The sequence below is a fragment of the Rhamphochromis sp. 'chilingali' genome (genome assembly GCF_963969265.1).
Source record: "Rhamphochromis sp. 'chilingali' genome assembly, chromosome: 1".
In the NCBI taxonomy this organism is placed as follows: domain Eukaryota; kingdom Metazoa; phylum Chordata; class Actinopteri; order Cichliformes; family Cichlidae; genus Rhamphochromis; species Rhamphochromis sp. 'chilingali'.
Window position 1 is genome coordinate 1,355,810 of NC_137929.1, and position 14,030 is coordinate 1,369,839.

The following is a 14,030-nucleotide window of genomic DNA, read 5'->3' on the forward strand; positions in this document are numbered from 1 at the left end:
ACAAAAAACGTTTTCATCTGATGTAAAATGTATAGAAATCCATTATTGTACATAGTCATTTTTTAGGGTCCCATCATAATTTCTTCAGAAGTAAGTACTGCATATGATGCCAGTGTTTCCCACATTTTCTAGATTCTGCACCAGTACTGTGTGTAAAATGCATCAAAAAGTCAGTTTGATTCTTTCTCAGCTGTCTTTCTGTCTCCTTTCACTTTTTAAAGGTTGCCATGTTAGAAAACATATTTTGCCCTGCCGTGCTGTTTATTGATGTGGCAAATGAAAGGTTTATGAAAACATATCTAAATCTGTCATCAGTAATCAGCAATGATCATGTCTCACCTCTAGTCTCTGTCTTAATGTCAGGTTTCCACCGTGTGTTGTAGATGTTCAGGAGGTTAACTCGACCAACAGTCTACTTCCTGTTTAGAATACCAGGACAGGGAGGATGGTGCAGGTTTAAGTTTATTAGACTGATGCATGTATACCAACAAGACAGCGTCCATCACTGTGACAACAGCGTTTGTTTTCATTCAAAGGCTTCATGGTTTTTCCTTTAATACCTGGGGGGCCGGTCTCCAGTCAAAATGCCCGGGACCATTTTTTGTCCCAGTCCAGCCCTGGTGTCAGATCTGCATGCAGTGTCAATGAGACGATCAACAACAGATCAGACAAAACACTCAGGCGGACACTCCTCTGTAGAAGGAAACATGGAGAGTGTGAGGTAATCAGTGCACAACATCACTTTGTATTTCAGGCTGTTTTTATATAGAACTTCAGCACCAATGTAAAAGTTCTGGTTTGAGGAAGATGAAGAACATTTTCAGGAAGGATGCCGTCTGCAAGCAGAGCTGCTTGAACCTCAGCGCTGAGGTCCAGACTACTTCCTGTGAAGCCACGTGATGTAAATCTGCTGCTGTAACTTCACAGTTTACTGAAGCTAAATGCAACGTTACCATATAATCTGTTTTCAACAAAGGTTTCACTCCGTCCGGTGTTGATGGAATGATTCAGGCCGTACTCGTCAGGCTTCCCGTCGACCACACGCATTTCAGTCACAAACCCCGTGACTGACAACAAGGGAAACAGCAGAAGAAAAGATGTGAAAAATACTGGATGATGATGATGGAGGATTAACCGCGGTGGCTAAACTGTTTCCTGTCTTTGTGGGCGTACTCACAGGGAAGTTTCCAGGCACGTCAGTCTTGGTGGCTAAAGTCTCCATTTTCCAACGTGTATCGCTACAGGTGCAAAGACACAGCATTAATCATCAGTGTAAATATTTTAATGCTGTCCAAACGGTGTTTGCTTTGTCTGTCCTCTCGCACTCACAGAGGAAACGAGGACGCCACCTTCAACCCATCTTCAGTTGGCTCAACCATGGCCGGACTTCCTGTTGGCTTTGTGACAGCAAACCACTTGAAATGAGAGCAAACTGCAGTCAAGCACCACTTACAGCAACCTGTGGACACGCAAATGGAAAGCACTGAGAATCATACAGAAGCATAAGAGCTGTTTATTGTAACACGTGTGTGTGTGTGTGTGTGTGTGTGTGTGTGTGTGTGTGTGTGTGTGTGTGTGTGTGTGTGTGTGTGTGTGTGTGTGTGCACATTAATAATACACTGATGTATGTTAGTTTGATTTATGCTATATCTGAGAAAACAACTGCAGAATTTTACATCAAAGTTTCCAAAGCTGATGTTTTGTTGTTCACTCTGTTTTATATTCATATAGTTTGTTGTTTTTAAATCAGTGGACAAAATAAATATTATCACACAAAATCCAGGGTGAAACATAACCAAATAACCTAAATGGTGAAGTCATTATAGAAGTACATGTTGCAAAGGTCAGCCTCCTGTATAGACTGCTAAACTGTCTGGGGGGGCCCTGCCTGTCCTCGTTGGATAAGCTCCACCCCTTTTCCATAAGACGGAGACATTTGTATGAAAATAGATGGGCAGTAAAATAAAAAATAAAAAATATTATGGATGACTCTGTAAATCAAAGTCCGCCTGAGGCAGAAGCAGAAACCATGAGGAGCACAGCACCACTCCCAGAAGGGCACGAAGTGAAGCCATAGCTGCTGAAGAGTGAAGACGTGATGATGGAGGAGATCACAGATGAAGATCTGCTGCCTGCTGACTCTTTATATAGAAGAGTGAGACTATCTCCCCACCAGCAGCTGCACTTATACAAACCCCAGGTGCTGGGATGGCTTTGAACATGTGACATTTTCTGCAAACACATGGACAGTTTCATAAGCACAAAGATTATTCCTGCAGCGGCAGAATCGTATCCACTGTGTGAGAGGTGAACGTCAGACAGTTCTTAGAAAATGTAGTTTCTCTTTAAGCTTTTAACATCTTTTACCCCCATTTGTCTAAAACTACTTGACAGCCCTTCATGTCAGAGGTTTATTACCTGTGCAGGATGGAGCACATGGTCTCAGTCAGGCTGGACACGATCACTCCTACAGGAAGTAAATGTGATTTTATTTCACCTGTGAAATGATGAAAAACAGCAGAATAGCTCACGCTAACAAACGGGTGTTGAAATGTTTCATTTTCTGCTGTTTCACAGGTCAAAAAGGGCGTCGAAGCAAACTGAAGCTGAGCTGCTGCTGCTGTTGTAGTGCAGCATCTGCTGTGTGCTTCATCAGAGAACCTTCTGTACACAGCAGACAGAGGCTGCTGCCACTGAAGTCCATCTGCTAGAGAGCTTTAAACACTGGTTATTGAAGTGGCTTTGATGATACTGATACACAGTCTTTGCTGCTGTCACAGGACAGGGATCCACCAGGGAGTAGTTGTCAGGATAAAGAGCCTTCGCTTCTCTAAATATAAACTGGATACTTGTAGGAAACTTTGGGAAGCAGCATTTTTCCTCATATCGTCTAAACTGAAGTTAGCTCAGGTGCTTCTTCCATACTTGCTCTGCAGAAAGCCAAAGAGTTTGGAGCTCTGCAAACATTTGCAGCACAGCTGGATGTTTGTAACTTTGGTCACCTCTGTATCATCCCTCAGATTCTTTCTGCACAGCTTTGAAACCATGACAGCACGAGTGATGCTGAGGAGACGTCCAGTTTAAACAGACCTTTATTCCTGGAACACAAACACATGAAGTGATGCTGCTAAAGAAGAACATTTAATCGCACTAATGAATCAAGCATCTGTATGTCTGTCAGTCTGTCAACAGTTCCTCTGATCGACTTCAGACTTGGTGGGTATTTTGTTTTTGCAGCGGTCAAAGTCGATCAGCGTGTTGCTTTGTCTGCTGTAAATCTGCCTGTACAAAGGGAAACATGCATGTTTTAGATGCAAACTCACAACATGGCTGCATTTTTGTGATTATGTGTATTTTATATTGATTTATTCTATTATGTTTTGTATATGAATCTTTACAAGTGTGTCGATACAAAGGCTTGATTAAAACAAAGGTCTCAGCTGTGCTGTTAGGGATGCTCTCATATTTGTTTCAAATGTAATAAATCAAAGGATTTCAGGCTTTTCATCCTTTTTATTTGTTTGGTTCTAACAGCAGCTGGATAAAAACATGCAGGTGATGAATATAATTGTGTGATATTATGAGCATTGTGAATAAAGAAAGAGCAGAGATAGTAAAAAGGAAACAGGTGATGGACGTGAGATTTTCAGAACAAAAGCTCCTCAGTGAGACGATCACCTGGACACAAGGTCAGGCAGCTGGGACTCATCTAGAGAGCAAAATGGAAAAGTGATCTGTGCAGAACATCACTGCTGATTGCAGTTATTTACATCAGACTTCTTCTCTGAGATAAGAGCACCATTTGTGGGAAAGATGACAGTATTTCCAGGCTGGATGCTGTTTGCAGGGAGAACTGAATGAAAGTCTCCTGCACCTCAGCGCTGAGGTCCACACCTGTGAACACAGATGAGGTCAATCTGCTGCAGCACGTAGAGCTTTACTGATCAGCAGGTTCAAAGGATTCAGCAGAGCGTAGAGTCAGAGCTAAACCTGGGAGTCACTCACGCAGTCCGGCTGGCGCATCTCCATCTGAACACCTCCGGCGTCGCGGCGCGGGCGTCTCAGATGGCCAGCAGCCCCCGGTGGCACCTCCTCTCTCCACGCTGGTCCTCGGGGATTCCATCATCAGGAACGTGCGGATGAGGGGGGCGCTCACGCTGTCGTTCCCGGGAGCCACTGTTGTTGACATAGTGGACAGAATTCCCAACATTCTGGCATCCCACCCACAGGTTAACCGGCTCATCATCCACATCGGCACCAATGACATCCCCAAACAGCAATCTGAGCTGCTGAAGTTGGACTTCCTCCAACTCTTCAGCCTCCTTGGTCAGTTGCAGGTGAGTGCTTTTATCTCTGGGCCCACCCCCACCTGTGGCAGAGGGATAGGCCGTTTCAGCCGGCTGCTCAGCCTTAACACCTGGCTTTCCTCCGCCTGTGTCTCCCACGGCTTGGGTTTTATTAACAACTTTGATGCCTTCTGGGAGAGGAGGCATCTTTTTGGGGCAGACGGGCTCCACCTCAACGCCTGGGGACGCCGTTTGCTGTCCGCCAATTTGGCATTTGGCGTACAGCACTGCCGCACATCGCCCTGTCACTACCCCAAACTGACATTACCTGCTGATCCGTCTGCTACTGACTGATGTCCCCCTGGTCCCAGCTCCTATATTTGTTCCACTTTTAACAGTAATACACAAAACTCTGGACTAGGACCTCTCTCTCCCACAGTCAACACAATACCCGTCATAATCACAAACAGAGAGCAACAGAATTATCATAAATCTAGTAACTCCAAAAACATTAATAACCTCCGGCCTCTTCAAAAATATCAACATCCATTCAACTCTATTGTCAAAAATCCACCAGTCTCAATCAGTATGGCACTTTTAAATGTCCGCTCTCTGTGGAACAAGTCTTTTATTATTAATGATTTAATTTTAGATAATAAACTTGACTGTTTATTTTTAACTGAAACATGGCTGGGTTCGGATGCACCAGTTGTTCTCACTGAGGCCTCCCCACCAAATTTTAATTTCTCTTTTTCTATTAGAAGTGGTAAGAGAGGTGGTGGGACTGCATCTTTAGCCAACAACACACTCACCACCAAACAAATTTTATTTGATCATTTTACCACTTTTGAATTCCACGCTATTGTTTTCAGCAGCCCTCCAGTTTTATCTGTCACAGTTTACAGACCACCTAAAGACAGCGCTGCTTTTATCAAGGAATTCTCTGAATTTTTAACAAACATACACTCAAAATATAATATGATAATTTTAACCGGTGATTTTAACCTGCACATAGATAATCCTTCTGACCCTGCAGCAAAAGAATTCTTAAACATTCTTCACTGTTTGGATTTTATCCAGCACGTCACGCAGCCGACTCACAACAGAGGACACACTCTGGACCTGGTCATCACCCATGGGCTGTCCACCAGCGTGTCCTCTGTTGTTGACTTGGCTGTCTCTGACCACTACTGTGTGTTTTTTAACATCACCGGTTTTATTCAGCGGGAGACCTCGGTGCGACCTGTGAGGAGGCGCTCTCTAACCTCTGAAGTGGCTGCAAATTTCACCAGGGTTTTAGTCAAATGCCCCCCTGTGATTTTACCTGCACCCTGCGATTTGATTTTTAATCATTTCAACAGCAAACTGAAGAAAAGCCTTGACTCCGTTGCTCCACTCACCACCAAAAAGATTAACGTAAAACATGCATCACCCTGGAGAAACGAAGAAGTCAAAAAACTCAAAAGAAATTGCAGGGCAGCAGAAAGGAGATGGAGGAAAAATAAAAATAATATCAACCATCAAATATTTTGCGAGCAACTTAAAATGTACAATAATACACTAAGGAAGTCAAGAAATTCATACTTCGCCAAAATAATCAGTAAAAACAAAAATAATCCCAAGGTCCTCTTTTCCACTATAGATCATTTATTTAACCCTGATTTTAAAAGCTCCCAAAGAACCCCCACAGACTCGCTCTGTGAGCAGTTTGCAGACCACTTCAGGGGAAAGATCAGCGCCATCAGATCTGATATTTTATCTAATCGCGATATGATTTTAAACACATCTGAGGGCTCGATTGTACCTGAGGAGACACTGGACAGCTTTGTCCTGGTTAATGCTGAGAACCTGCAGAAAGTTTTCTCCACAGTGAGACCCACCACATGTCTTTTAGATCCAATCCCTTCTTCACTCCTTAAAACACTTTATGGATTTTTTGAGGCTGAGCTTTTATGCATGATGAATTGCTCTCTTCAGTTGGGTGTCTTCCCTGCTGCCTTTAAAACGGCGGTGGTGAGGCCCCTTCTAAAGAAGAGCAATTTGGATTGTAATGATTTTAATAACTACAGACCTGTATCCAACTTACCATTTTTAAGTAAAGTCTTAGAAAAACTTGTTTTTACTCAGATTACTGATTTTCTGAATGATAGACAGATCCTGGAGATATTCCAGTCTGGTTTTAGGGTGAACCACAGCACAGAGACGGCTCTCCTAAAGGTTTAAAGTTAATAACCTAAAGGTAATAACTATTGCATTTATTAAACTGATTTGCATTAGACTGCTGATTTATTGTGAATGAATGATATTGTTTTATGATGCATTATACTGCTGAGTTATAAGAAATACTGTTCGCAGAAAGTCATCGCCTTATTTGTCTGATTAGAAGAGAACAGCCTAACTAAGCCTAACAGGGGACAGGTACTTCTGCCCAACCTGGCAGCCACAAAGTGAACTCATTTAGGTAAAGATAACCACATGCACCTAACCAGCCTGCACCAGCCTGACATTTCTTCCTCCTAAGTAAAAACCAATGGATGGATTGAACTTAGAGTCTCAGCTCAGTTTTCTATTTTGACCACCTACACCCCAAGATACTCTTTTAAAAAGTGTTGTTTTCAGATCCCTTTGAAGTTCATAAAGGGCCTGTTCATTTTCATTCAGATGTTTTATTACATAAATGTTACTGTTTTCTTTTGATTTATGCTCCCACTACACTGCACCTCTACAAACAACAATGCCACGGACTGTCAGCTGCTTTTACATGCTGTGAACATGAGTAGGTTTGATCAGAGTTTCAATTATCAAAGAAAAGACAAACTGAGCAAAAAGAAGGAAAAAAAGACCAACTTCTTCCCAACTGACAAGAAAAATACTCGTCATGTTTTCATAATAAAGGATCAGGCTCCCCATTTATGACAGCTTGGACCAATAATGTATGTTACACTGATGCTACTGTAGAGACAGGGTCAACATCTCTATTTAAATATAATTAATATACAAAACACAATAAAAGTTATACATGAATTATTCATTATTTTTACTATTGATAAAATTCATGTATACTAATCAAAGTTATACATGAGTAACGACATTATTAATAATGATTAATAATAATAATTCTAATGCCAACATGATGACTGTTCATAGCTCCTGCTTTGAAATACTGAACTTAAACATTGACCTGATGAAAGATCACAATTCACAGTGGCCCACTGTCAGAATCATTCTGAATATAAACTCATCGAGTTAATCTGAACCTTTCTCAAATGTGCTGTGAATAAATGCTGCTGCAAGCCACTGTGGGAAAGCTGTGTTATTATCATGGAAACATCTGTGACACATTCACAGAGGACGAGGACACAAAGGGACGACACGCAGAGGCTGTGTTAAAGTCAAAAATCCAAATCTTTAGTCCTAAACAGGCAGTGGTTACAAACAGGAAGACGAGCAGTCCATTAAACAGTCTACAGGGTCAAACATACAGAGAATTCAAACAGCTATTAAAAACAAATAACTGGACACTGAAAAACTTCAGTGATGTGTGAGGCACCAAAGGGAAGCAGCTGAGTATATTCAATGAATTCTCTTCAAATACAAAGACAGAAACTCCTACAGGCAGCATGCAAACTGAGCAGGATACACAAAGATCAGAGATTACAAAATAAATCAGAAAAGGATTTCAAACTTACTGAGAGCAAGGCCTCTGTTACAAATCTGTCTAATAGAAAAACATGCTGTACAGATACAATACGCTCAGTGTTCATGGTCATTTAAAAACTGGCTCTACCTGAACCACTTCAATATTTTATGAAGTCACTGAGTCGACCATTTCTACAGTTTGTTTCCTTCATTGCAGTTAGAGTGCGGCTGGTAAGGATGAAAACACACACAGAGCGTAAATTGTCTTTGTTAGTAACAAACGTCAGCAAAGAAAAGACAAAACACACAAACACTCTCATGATATTCATGAATCATTAGAAAGCATCCAAACATTCTGCTCGTGGACTTTTACAGTCTTATTTGCACTCGCTCATCTTCATAATCATCCTGATCAATACATGACAGGGGAGGCTTTGAGGTAGGCGGGGCTCTCTGCTGATGTCAGCATGAAAGGCAGGACCAGCGTCTGCCACATGTTGGTGAAACATCACAGTACACTGGCGTGGTTTCCTTTCCAGATGTTGGACGTTTGACACTTCAACGTTGAGGCCAACAAGAAGACACAGTTTTGGGTCGGGTTGCTGCAGGGTTTCTAACTGAGCAAAAGCAGAAGCACACAGACCAACAGGGATCAGATGCTGAGTGTTAGAGGAACATCTGTGCTGATCACTGAATGCTGCTGTGGTCTCTTGTTGAAGTTGGCTGGTGGGACAGTCTAATAGTGATATCCTGCCCATCGGAGGAACAGTTTTAAAAACACATGCAATACTTTGTTTGTGTTACAGTCACAGTTTATGTTATTTTTGTCCTTTAAAAGTGTTGCTGTACTATAAAGTCCTATAATTTGAGGCTAAAATGGCTCAGAGAGTCTCTCTCTCAGAGGATCTCCTTTGAAAGTGGAGACGGCTTTATCCGCTGATCCACGTCACTTTACCTGGATGTTTTCTTTGAAGCTGGATGAAGACTCCTCTCCCTCACTCCTGCTGCAGCTGTGTGGTCCAGTTGGCCTCTGAGGTCACAGTCAACATCTGTAGCAGAAGAGGGGAAATAAAAGTCCAGGTTACCAAAACTGGGAGCTTTTCCAAAATAGAGCGTAACTGGACTTTTTCAGCCTTACAGGCAGATAGTCGTCTGAAGCTGCAGCTTTTTCTTTTTAGCTTTTTCCAATCTCTGCTCTCGGCTTTCTTTGAGAACATGTCTGCTTTCTTGGCATGGGTCTGTCTGCTGTTGGTGAAGAGACTAAATCCACATACTCGCTACTAAGATCTCCTCAAGTAGTCTCAACCAGATTACAGTTTAAGAGTAAATGTCTCCTGAGAGTTTCACCTTGGGGAGATGCTGTCTTGCTAACATGCAATCATGAGCATTAATCTATGAGGTGAAAAAGTCATTTTAAAAGCTCCAGCCACAAGTTTTATTTCATCTGTGTTTTGGTCAGAGTCCCATCAGACCTCCAAAATGGTGTCAGAGTGTTTTCTATCCACGTGATGAGCACAGGCCTCAGGTCCAGACCTCCACGGGCACCATAGCCTCTTTGGAGCTAATAGGTGCAAGAAGGTTTTGTTGGGATAGGAACTGAAGAGGAAACTGACGAGGAAGGCAAGGATCTTCTTCAGCTCCTCCGAGCCGGGACCTCTTTGTGTAGGCCAGCATTGGCCAGGTAGCCCTCCAGCATCGCTGGATGGCCGACAGTGGAAAACCTAGAGGAGTAGGAGAGAAACAGCAGCTTGGAGCATGTCTTTATACTGTTTAGTTTTTAGAGCCACAGACTTTCTTTTAATGTCATTGTTCAGGATCTATGACTGATTATGTATTTATTGTATTCCTCCATGACTGTGTGACAGCAAGTGGAAAAAACCAGCTTCACCTTTGTTGATATGCTTGTAATTTTAATATTGATTAAATGGCCCATGAAATAATAGAAAGCTCATATATGAAAATGTATTTTAAGAAGTAAAATGTTAATCTGAGTACAAAGGAGTACACTCACCTTCTGGTAGATGGAGGTGTAGCGAGCGCTGGTGAACGAAGAAAACAGCGCTGGTGTTTTCTTCGTTCTACCCAAAAAGGAAACTAGCGCAACTTGTAAGCGAACTTGACTTTCAAAATAAAAGCACAAAGCACCAAAACGTTGACTACAAAAAACAAACAGTAATGTACAGCTTAAACAATTTAAAATCATGACATGGATCTTGACAAGATAAAGAAATAATCCAAATTATATACAATGTCATCATGCCAACAGTTACAACATCGATGGAGGATCTTTGTAAGCGCTGAGGATCGTCCTGATGGACAGAACAGAAGGAGAGTGAGACAAGTGAAGATATACTAAACAACACTGTGACATGAACTGAGCCACACACAGTTTGATTCACAGGTGATTGACACATTATTTGACCACAAGTGTCTGTGAAGGTTCTCAGTCATCCAGGTCATCATAGTCAAAGGAGCCTCTTTGCTGACTTTAAAGTCAGAAAAGAGGCACAGAAAAGAAGATCAGACACCAGCGAGGGAGGATAAGAAGGACAGACGCAACAACATTGCCATCCCCTATGTAGCCGGTGTATCAGAAAAACTCAGGAGAGTTTTCTCCAAGCATGACATCCCGGTGCATTTCAGACCCAGCAACACGCTCAGACACAAACTGGTTCACCCGAAAGACAAAACTCCAAAACACAGACTTAACAATGTGGTGTGTGCTGTACAGTGCAGCGAGGGATGACCAGACCTCTACATTGGAGAGACCAAACAGCCACTTCACAAGCGCATGGCACAACACAGAAGAGCCACCTCCACAGGACAAGACTCAGCAGTCCATCTGCATCTTAAGGATAAAGGACACTCTTTTGAGGATGCCAATGTTCACATTTTGGACAGAGAGGACAGATGGTTTGAAAGAGGAGTGAAGGAAGCATCTATGTCCACTGTGAGCGACCATCTTTGAACAGAGGCGGGGTTTACGACACCAACTCTCTGCCATCTATAATCCAGTTTTGAGATCCTTCCCAGACGCCTTAACGCCCACTCACATCCTGGGCCATCTGACCTCAGGAATTCGCATGATAAGGTGGGGCCAGGTTTCACAATGAACACACCCGAAACTCTGGCTGATTGGGACCCACACCCAGTTTCACACCTTGGCTCAGGCGATTAGAGGATCATCAGGGGGTCCTTTTGTCCCTCTGTGGGGGGTCACTCCCACTAGGTTTATATCTGGGACTCTCCACCATTTGACCTTAGAACTGAAGAAGCTTCTCGGATGAGAGGTGAAACGTCTTCAAGCAACTTAAAGAAGTCCAGACGCTTTTCTTTGCAAGCTCCTTTGACATTTGACCACGAGCAATCTTTTCTGGTTTGACGCTGTCTTTGTAGCCAGAAACCAGCTCTCTCCTCGGCTTCCTCCACTACACGCTTCCCCCACGCCAGTCTCCTCCGTCACTATAAAGGGGAGAGTCATGAGCTCCATCACCCTCACCTGTGCCGTCCAACGTCCCGCCACCAGCCTCCACTGCAGCAGGCCAGAGACCACACCCCTGCCACAATAAGTAAAAGTATATCCTTGCTGTACCCTTAATGCTAAATGTGCTAAATTAACCGCTGCCTTTGCCCCTTTGGGATTATTCTTATGTCACTGGGATGTTGACCTTTGACCTTCACATTAGAGAGATGGGCAGACATAATTAGTGTATGAATTTTAAAGTAACAGGTAATAAAGAGAGTGTAGCAAATGTAGTCAGGTTTATTACTCTGTATCACACATGAGTGCCCGAGGGAGGCGGGGCTGACTGGGGAGACACAGGAAACAGAGAGACAGGGCTGACTCGACATGAAACGATGAAACGTGGGACACGGGAACAGAAACTAAACACAGGCTGAAATGAACACTGAGGGAGGGAGAACTAAGATTACTGAGAGCCTGATAAATAAGAAGAACAAAAACCAAGAAAAACAAGAGTCAAAGAAAAGCAAAAACACAAAGCATTGGGCCAGGACCCACTGCTGTGACATTTATATGTGATAAAAACATTAAAAACTGCTCAGATGTTGAAATCTTTCTACGTATACTTTAGGTTCAGCTCTCCAGCCTGGCATTTGGTTAAGCATGATTCAAACATTTGATTTTGTTTAACTGGTTTTAATTATAGTTACTTTTTGTGAACATTTGTTGCAGCATTTAAAAATACATCATTTATTTTCAAACTTTTATTTGATTTAGAGCATCATATTTGACCAACGTAAATGTTTTAATTTCATATAAAATAACTGAAACAGTGAACTGAATATCTGAAATCTTTCCTTCCTTAAAAGTTATAATCCTACTTAAGTTATAGTGCAAACGCTTAAGCAACAAATATACTTGATGCTAATTAATTAATATTTCCCTTTGATGTTGCAACTATGCGGTCACTTCTGTCTTTAAACAAAATAATATTTTCCAGTTACAGAAATCATAAAGTCCAAACTAAAGTGCTACTGTTGCTATATGCATTTTATATAAATCATGGATGATGGTCCTGACATGAAGGAAGAGAAAGTTACAGGTTGCATCCTTTGACTTTGTCTCCGTGCCTTTGGGCGATTTTCAGAAGGACAGATGTTTCTGTTCAATTCTTAAATCAATTTTTTCAAACACAAACACTATTTTAAAGCTTCTAGAGAGTAAAATATTAATGATAATTATAATAACAATAATAAAAACAAAAGCTCTCAGATCCATCAAACCAAGCAGCAGAAAGAACAATAACTGAAGAGAAAACTTTAACCTTGTAGACTTCATTATGTTCCAGCTGCTCTACAGACGCTGTGACCTCGAACTTAAGCAGGTCGTAACGTATGTGCAGCTCAATAACTTCATAATCAGACCCTGTGGTATTTAGGCAGCAGAACAACTAAGAATAACAACTACAAATAATGTTTTTAGGTTTCTGTTGTACTGCAAGGTTCTGTACAGGAGAACCAAACCAAGAGCAAATATTACGTCTCATTTACACCTGAGCACGAAGAGCCATCAACATTTAGCAAATTGAATCATCTTTGTTTAGATGCAAGAAGAATCGTATAGAAATGAAAAAGTAGAAATAGAAATCCAGAGCAAAGATATCCTCTAATTCAGCGTAGCACATGTGCAGCTGCTGCGATTCACGTAAGCATTCGGCTCGTCACTGTTGCAGATTTTTCTCTCGCTGTTCTGGCTCACAGCGCTGCAAACACAAAAATAAATATCCCCAAAGGTGTGAAAGGGAGCTAATTAGTAAGAGTATTGTTACTCTCCGCAGGAGTAGTCCAGCAGTAGAAATCAGTCCAATAACAAGGTGTGTAACATCTAGCAGGGTGACAGAAAAACCCAGGGTAACTTCTAAGGACCTCAACGTCTCTCTCACATTGTGTTTTTTAAACATGCTTCCATTTGTCACTTCAGTCTTTACTCTGAAATACAGGAAGAGAAATCATGGCTGAAACAATTTCTCATGAAACCAGGGGTGTGGTCCAACAGTCAGTTTGGTGAGGAAGGTTCCTAACTACATCGTTCCCTCGCTCACCTGGAGACCGCTGGAAGCACTGTGAGAATCATGTTCTTTGATTTCTCCAGTGCCTTCAACACCATTCTTCCCTCGGTTCTAAAGGACAAGCTGGTGAACTCTGGAGTGGACCATCACCTCACTACCTGGATCCTGGACTACCTCACCGACCGACCACAGTATGTGAGGACTCAGGGCTGTGTGTCGGACAGGGTCGTCTGCAGTACGGGGGCCCCACAGGGAACGGTTCTGGCTCCGTTCCTCTTCACCATCTACACTGCAGACTTCTCCCACAATTCCACCCAGTGCTTCCTGCAGAAGTTCTCTGATGACTCTGCAATAGTCGGCCTCATCACTGATGGGGACGACAAGGAGTACAGAGGTCTGACCCAAGACTTTGTGGACTGGTGCCAGCTGAACTACCTCCAGATCAACGCCAGTAAAACCAAGGAGCTGGTGGTAGACTTCCGCAGGCACAAGCATTCTCCACTGCAACCACTGAACATCCAAGGTATGGACATTGAGGCTGTGGACAGCTACAGGTACCTTGGTGTTCATCTGA

General features: G+C 42.5%; 1 long non-coding RNA gene across 2 annotated transcripts; it reads right to left on the minus strand.

The window, feature by feature from the left end:
- Positions 1-7,672: 7,672 nt before the first annotated feature.
- LOC308399255 lies at positions 7,673-10,648 on the minus strand. Of its 2 annotated transcripts, XR_013972095.1 has the most exons (3): positions 9,937-10,648; positions 8,881-9,646; positions 7,673-8,542 (listed from the first exon to the last, which is right to left on the minus strand). It is a non-coding gene; the product is annotated as an uncharacterized lncRNA (long non-coding RNA). The 2 variants fall into 2 exon arrangements; XR_013972096.1 differs by lacking the exon at positions 9,937-10,648 and having other exon boundaries at positions 8,881-9,930.
- Between the last annotated feature and the right edge of the window lie 3,382 nt (positions 10,649-14,030).